This window comes from Pelobates fuscus, chromosome 1 (assembly GCF_036172605.1).
Source record: "Pelobates fuscus isolate aPelFus1 chromosome 1, aPelFus1.pri, whole genome shotgun sequence".
Taxonomy (NCBI): Eukaryota; Metazoa; Chordata; class Amphibia; order Anura; family Pelobatidae; genus Pelobates; species Pelobates fuscus.
In genome coordinates, this window is record NC_086317.1 from 109,552,860 (window position 1) to 109,561,540 (window position 8,681).

Below are 8,681 nucleotides of genomic sequence, written 5' to 3' on the forward strand. Positions count from 1 at the left end.
TTCTGTGGCTCATTTAATTAGTCAAATTTACTTCAAGCAACTTTCACTTTTCATATGGCAAACTATCAATCATTTTTATTTCTGCACAAGTTGAGAAGTTAATTGAAATGTATTCAGGCACATTTGCCTTGTGACCAAAGATATAAGTTCTAAACATGAATAAATGTGAAAATTCCATAAATCCTTTCATTTTCGTAAGATTATACATTTCCATAAGCATTCAATTAATATATTATTACATATATTTCATATAGCTTCTTATCTTGTAAGCAATCTAAATTGCATGTCAAGCTATTTCTACCCTCTCCCCACCCCTATACCAATTATGTAGCTGTGCTTTTTGTATATACATTTAAATATTTTAACATGTGACAAGTTAAAATAATTAAAAAATAAAGACAAATGCAAAATAAGCCATTCTGGTAAAGTAATACATTATGAGAAACTAATACCAATTCCATTAGTTACACTTGCTAGTGTTTCAACGGGTGCTTTAACATTCGGAATTGCTCTATGCTAGAGCATGGAAGAGAGAAACAGAAAGAAAGAAAGAGAGATAAGTAGGTTCAGGAAACATCACAATAAAGCTGCTGTTCTGTCAGGGTATTTATATCGGCAGACATTTTGTGCTATGATAGAAATTAAAGTGTATATTCTGAGTCACTCTGAACAGAACAGACTCCATTTTGTTATTTTCAAGTTAACAAAGAGACACAAGACTTCTATCCTTTCTGTAAAACTAACCACTTTGGCAGAAGCTAAGGAATGTGTTATATAAACAAACCCAGTGATACAATGAGTCTAACAGAGAAGGGGGATGGAATACTCTTCTTAATGTTAGCTTCACACAAGAAAGCCAGACACCAGTGACCAGATAAGACTTAGTAATTAATTTTACTTTCTAAATTTCACAAGATTCCCACTGTAGTGAAAGGTGAGACTAAGTTTATGAACCGTCATATTGGAAATTATAGCAGAATTTGGAGACACATAGTCTGAAGAAAGCCCAAAGAAAACCCTTTGAACTGACAGAAAACTTAAATTATGAATTACCATAAAGATAAGCTAAATTACGTCAAAATAGCCACCAGGAAAAGTTAACTCTTTCCTGGATAGGTATGTTTAATGGGACGAGACTGTCCTCTATAGACCAATTACTTAAATTGTTATCTGGAAGGTAACCACACCGCCAGTGTTTCAATTGGTCTACCACCTAGTGAATTTCCTTTAAAAAGTTAAGACAAAAGGAAGAGAATGGGATGCAGAGAAAGCAAAGGGTATGCAAAGGAGGCAGTCAGGATCGCAGGCTAAGAAAGAAAAGACAGAGAAAGAGACCCATGACATTCAGTTCCTGAAACTACCTACTAATCTGATGAAATATCTACTCAACTGGTAAATATACTGGTTTCATTTAATTAATCTAATTTAATTAAAAAAATTCGAATAGCATGATATATGGATAAATCACGATCAGATTTCAATATTTAGAAATCTTAGTTAACTAAGAAGTATATATTTATAACCATTCCATGCTGCAGATGGAATTAGAATAAGTATGTATTTATGTGACATATCACATGTTAGCATATCATGATATTTATCCAGGTGTATTGATTTGCTCTAAAATAAGATAAAATATCTGTTTAGGCGAGTTAAAATTCTGCTTATAGAACATGGTAGATTTCTCTTATTGGATGGTTCCAGGAAATGACTAATGAACTGGTTTAATTGTTATTTTATTTAAAATTACATGAGAATAGATCTTAATTACCTAGGAGGTCTAGCCAGCATTGAAAGGGTTATTCTAACTGTTAGCTAGTTTTACGGCTATACGCTGCAAGCTGTGTGAAACTTTTTCTTTGTCTCTGTGAACTACCGTCATAAATCTTGTCTTGACAATTAAGGCTTTTAGCCATTGGAAGATGTTTTTACATTACCATATTGTATTGCATACTATGTTATACTGAATATTCATTGATTATTGTCACGCATGTTACTTATTATTATTATTTAAAATGTCACAATAAATTGTATCTATTTTTATAACAAATTATGATTTTATTTATATGGAATACATTTCACTTACACGATAACGATCTTTGGGATCTGAGAATTGAAATAGTGGGCAATTCTCAACTGTTTACTATTATTATCCCATAAATATCCCCACAGTTCCTCCTCCACCTACTAACTTGACCGCCTTACACTTTGCAACTCACTTCACTGACAAGATCTCTACAATCAGAGAAGAGATCTCTCATCTTTCTTATTCCCCTTACAATACTTCCCCTAACTTCACTCCCTCTGCTGTTCTATGTTCATTTGCACCCACTACATTGGAAGAGGTTTCTGCTCTGCTCCAGTCCTCCCGCCCCACCACCTGCTCCCTAGCTCCAATTCCCTCACATCTCATCCGTACTCTGTCTTCCTCTCTTTCTCCACCTCTCACTAAAATTCTTAATCTATCTCTCTCCTCTGGTATATTTCCATCGCCCCTCAAACATGCAACTGTAACCCCAATTCTAAAGAAGCCCAATCTTGACCCTAACTCCCCATCCAACTATCGTCCTATCTCACTACTGCCTTTTGCATCCAAGATCCTTGAAAGAATTGTGTATGCGAGATTGACAGACTTCCTCGAGTCCAATTCTCTGCTAGACCCGCTTCAGTCTGGTTTCCGCGCTAAGCACTCTGTGGAAACGGCACTGACCAAAGTATCCAATGATCTACTTGCTGCAAAGGTGGTCAGAGTGGATAGAGTGGTCACTACTCTATCCTAATTCTCCTTGACCTGTCTGCGGCTTTTGACACTGTTGATCATCAACAGCTTCTTCTCAGCCTCCGCAATATCGGTCTGCAAGATATTGCTCTTTCCTGGTGCTCCTCCTACCTCTCCCAGCGCTCTTTCAGTGTTTCTTTCTCTGGCTCTGCTTCTTCTCCCCAACTCCTCTCTGTTGGTGTCCTTGGTCCCCTCCATCTATACTGCCTCCCTTGGTAAACTCATTAGCTCCTTTGGCTTCCAATATCATTTCTATGCAGATAAAATGCAAATCTACCTGTCCTCTCCTGAACTCTCCCCACCCCTCTTGACTAGTGTATCTGACTGCCTCTCTGCTGTTTCTATCTGGATGGCTGCCCACTTCCTTAACCCCTTAAGGACCAAACTTCTGGAATAAAAGGGAATTGTGACATGTCACACATGTCATGTGTCCTTAAGGGGTTAAACTAAACTTGATCAAAACTGAAATTCTGGTCTTTCCTCCCTCAAGTGTTGTTACTCCTGTGTCTGTCTCGCCCCAAGTCAACGTTGCTACCATCAGCTCCACCATGCAGGCTTGCTGCCTAGGTGTTCTCTTTGAATCCGACATCTCCTTCAAGCCTCATGTTCAATCTATCGCCAAATCCTGTCATTTCCATCTCAAAAACATTGCGCGCATCTGCCCCTACTTAACACCAGATGCGACTAAGGTGGTCCATTCCACTGTCCTTTCTCGCCTTGACTGCTGTAATCCACTTCTCGGTGGTCTTACGTGCTCCCAACTTGCGCCGTTACAGTCCATAATGAATGCAGCGGCGAGGTTCATCTTCCTGCCCGCCCGCACCTCCCATGCCTCACCCTTCTGTCAGTCCCTACATTGGCTTCCTATAAAATATAGAGCTCAATTTAAAATTCTGGTTCTTGCTTTCAAATCTCTACATAATGCTGCTCCCACCTATCTATCCTCCCTTATACACAAGTATGTCCCGTCTAGGCCCTTGCGATCTGCTGAAGACTTATGTCTATCTCCTGTCCGTACTCCCACCTCTGATGCTCGCCTTCAAGATTTCTCCTGTGGAACTCGCTTTCCTCCTCCGTTAGATGCTCACCCAGTCTCCACTACTTCAAAAAATCGTTAAAAATCCACTTCTTCATAAAAGCGTATCAATTAAACTTTTAATAGCTCCTGACTGATTCCTGTTCTGCAACTGTCACTAGTCTAATACTATCCTTACCTTTTTGTGTCATTTTACCCCACTCCCTCTAGCATGTAAGCTTATTGAGCAGGGCCCTCAACTTCTCTGTTCCTGTGTGTCCAACTTGTCTGGTTACAACTACATGTCTGTTCGTCCTCCCATGGTAAAGCGCTGCAGAATTTGATGGTGCTATATAAATATCATAATAATAATAATTAATAATAAATACTGAAAGTCGGGTGACTTATGAAGGGTCAGGAGGAGTCTTAGTATTGATGAGTGTAAATATTATGGTTAGCATTAGGGTTAGGGCTCCTTTACCCTTAAAGCAGAAATGGGATATATTTGACATAGTCGGCCTCAGAGTACTGAGAATTATACTCCCCTGGGGAAGCTGTTATTTGCAACTGCCACTGTTTATTCAGCTCAGAAGAGTGCTCTGTGAATGTGCTGTCCTGAAATTTAGGAAGCCCTAAAACTAACCACAACACTAACAAACTAGCACCTGCGTAATGACAAAAATGGTTATAATGGTGGTGTGACAGGCTTCTTCAATGTCTGATCATAAAATAACAACAACAACAAAATATTTTGCCTAATCCTGAATTTTTATTTGTAGAAGCTTATAGAGTTTACCGTTTTTTTGTAAAATTAGTAAACTGTATGTTTGATCAATTTAATTCAGCAGCACACTTGTAAGGGCAAGGTTTCTTCCCCGGGGAATCTTAACGGATGCAGCCCAAACTTGGCAGGTGGGTTAAATATATTTAAACCTTTCAACACTTGTCTCTGCCCAAGCTACATTGAGTTAGGTCAACCTCAGTAACTGAATAAAAAGCAGGGATAGATAAGGAAACACTAGAACGCTACATATGGCATCAGCAAATATGCCGCGCTTGTTATATTCTATTCTACCTCTATAATTTTGAGTCTAAAAGAAAAAAAAGAAATTTAAGATAACTGTTTATAGTTAATTCTGCAACAATTTTAATGAGTCTGTTTACCATAGAACCCTGTCAATTTATTTAATTTCTATGATTGAACATTGACAAAGGACATAGCTACATTTTCAATAACACACGACAAGCTCTTTGCAAGACTGTATATTTCTTTCAAATCTTTTTTTTTTGTAATTTCAATTTCATCAAGCCCAAGTATAATGTAATTTCAATTAGCTTGTGATTGTATCATTTTAAACTTTGCTCATCTGAGATAAATCAATTGATTGGAGGGCGCGTGTTAATTTTCCAGTACCGTGTGCTAAAACTAGTTATTAACCAATTCATAGTTCTATAACCCCTGAATTTTCTGTTTTAAACAAGGACACAGGTGGTAGGTGGAAAACAAAATGAACATGTTTACTGTGAAATAAGCCTGACTAAATTGGCTGTTAACGTGAGACTATTTTCCCTGCTAATAATGAGTGGACCCAATGATAGTAACATTTTTGAGAGAGCTATGCAACAAATCATTTTTAATTACACAGCCATTTCATATGCAGTAAATGCCAGGAAAGTCTCATTCTGCACGCCAACACAAATTCATTTTCATTTATAGTAAGTGCTCTCTGCTTATTTGTCTGATATTTATTCTAGAGCCGTTTTTAATAGATGATGAGCATTTTAATAAATGATGAGTTTGGGTAGAGCTCAACATCTGATTAAGGAATTTCAAGCACGTTTAGTGTTTGCATGAATAGCAGGTTATCTGTGAAATTTCATGGGCCAAAAAAAAAAAATGGGATTTTCAGGTCTATCATTAAATCAGTGCTATGGTTGCCCTAAAAAAAGATATGACCTGTTAACACAGAAAATTTACAGCCGATTGCAGCAATTCATCATGGGTCTGCTATACTTGTTGATGAAGACACTTATGTATTTTTTGCCTATTAAAAAGTGGTAAACTAGAATGTGTATTTTAAAAACACATGCTGTTACGAGATCATATGACATTCAAACAATATATGAATGTTTGCTTTATTTCATCAAGTAAAGAATTACTAATTTTAAGATATAATTAAAACCAAAGAAAGTAGTTACTTGCACACTAACCGAAATCCTTATGCTCCTTTAAATAACTAGAGATTTTTAGTATTACTCAGGTGGCCATTGATTGTAAGCTAACCTGCCACATCAAGGAAAAACTCTTAGGTGAGTCCTACACTAAGAATTCACCTTGCTTCTTTCAGCTTCAGGTAAAAAATCTCTAATGAGACATACAGGTTTGCCTTGACGTGGCAGGTGAGCTTACACTCAAGTGTCCATGGGGTGATTTAAATGTGCATAGGGATTTGGGATAGTGCACAATTTCAAGATATGTTTGTAGTGGAGTCTACCATTATAGTCTAACTTTGTTTGCTTAATTTTCTTTCAAACAATCTTGATTTACAAACTAGGTCATCTTTAGTCCCCTGCCCTTTTTGGCACATTCCCATGTTATGTTTTATATACTATATATAGTTCGTACTAAAGGCTATTGGAGATAAATCTTGTGTCTCATTTAAAAAATATATATATATTTACTTGCATTTCAGTAGCATCTACCCGTTCTTTTGAAAGATTGAGAAAATAAAATCAGGCTTATTTGGTAAAAAATTATGCCTAAAAAAATGGTGTGTTAAACTTAAAACAAAATACTAATTATTATCCAGACTGTTTCAGCTATGACATCAGATTAAAACGTTGTGTGTGTCTTTCTGTGTTTGATGAAATATATTGACATTTGATATCCACAGCAACTGGAATGTTTTAAATAACAATCTATGTCTGGTATTTTAACTCCTTTGGAAAAAATAATAATACAATACATGATTTTTACATATCTTACTTAAAATCATGCAATATAAAAATATATATAATTGGGAAGAGGGATCAATGTGGCATGGGGAAATTATTTTTTATAAATAGATAAATAATGACATTGTGAATGTATACACATATTTTTTATATATTTTATGTATGTGTATGAATATCTGTCTGATAACACATTTGCATATCTATAGTACTGTTCTCATATTGCATATATTGCATTTTGGGTCCATATCCAGTCAAGATATAATTGTAGGTGCACTTGATGTCAATAAAAACTGGGAAAAAATATATGCTTAATAATTGATATGACTTTAGCTTGCACACACTGGATAAATTACATTTTGTTTTTTTTAACTTGTATTTTCCCTATTTTAGCAATCTATGGCTCCCAATTATTGCAGGATGTAGAAAGTCATGAGTGATATACATGACTATATTTGTGATTTTGTTGACTAGAAATATATTTGTGACAATTTAAGCTGCAAATGGATATTTTCTGCAGTTATTTGGGAAAGGATCGGTGCAATTTGTGGAAAAGCAAGTAAAATACAGATGTATTTGAAAGCCAAAAGTTACAGTAATGATGAATTGGTAAACTATGCTAATATGATTATTTAGGTAAAAAAAAAAATTCCAAATTAAAAATGATGCCCGTTCTAAATTAATTATGCTGAATATCTAGCTATAATGAGTAGGTACAAAATTGCACTACTTGCAGACGTGTATCTTTCACTTTACACATTTTCACATGTTTATATTCCTGACACTATAGGGTTCCTTTAAAGTATATTTAGATTACTGAAAAGCAATGGCTGGCTTTAGGGAAGGTGGACTGAGTGTACAATTAGGTAATCAAATAGAAGTTACTCACTATGAAAATTACCTGAAGTTGTGAAAGAACACAATTTTTGTTACATAGAAACATAGAATGTGACGGCAGATAAGAAAATTTGGCTCATCTACTCTGCCCAATTTTCTAAATACTTTCATTAGTCCCTGACCTTATCTTATATCCAGGATAGCCTTATGCCTATCCCACGCAAGCTTATATCCTTCTGGAGATATGGTTTCCAGTATTGCGTACAATACTACAAGTGAGGTCTCACCAGTGTTCTGTACAATGGCATGAGCACTTCCCTCTTTCTACTGCTAATACCTCTTCCTATACAACCAAGCATTCTGCGAGCATTTCCTGCTGCTCTATTACATTGTCTGCCTATCTTTAAGACATCTAAAATAATTATCCCTAAATCTCTTTCCTCAGATGTTGAGGTTAGGACGGTATATCAATTATTCTATACAAAAAAAGGAATGGATTATCTGGCACTTATCCACATTAAATGCCAGTCAACCGGAGCTCTGACCAGTTGTTGAACAAATGTTTATAAAATTATTGCAGAGGCGGTAAAAAATGTGTGTATCATTCCTTCCTCAGTATCTACATCCCATACCATGGCACAAGATCCCATTGAATACCACAAATGGTTCCATACTCTTTCACTAGTGGTTATGTTAGATGACACATGGTTGAAGATTCTACTGACAGCCGGTACCTAAATCACATATTAGGAACACTTTTACAACAATAACAATTACAGTAAGCTGTAGGGGTTTTGGTGCCTGGATTGTCATGGTGCCCCTTTCCCCACTGTAGGTAATTAAACCGTTTCATAATGGGTTGACTTTTAACCTGGGGTTTACTGAGTGTTTGGTCCCTGGAAGCTCTCTAAACTAATCCCGGTACTGCAGGGCTTAGCTCATTGGCTGAGAGCACTCCACAGCATCCACACTATGCCTAGGGCAGCACATGCCTAGGGCAGCACAGATCCAAAATACACCACTGGTTGCTGTTCTAGAGTCATTTTTGTATGGAGTCATATTTTTAAGAAGAGAATTGAATGAATGTTGAGCCTATTC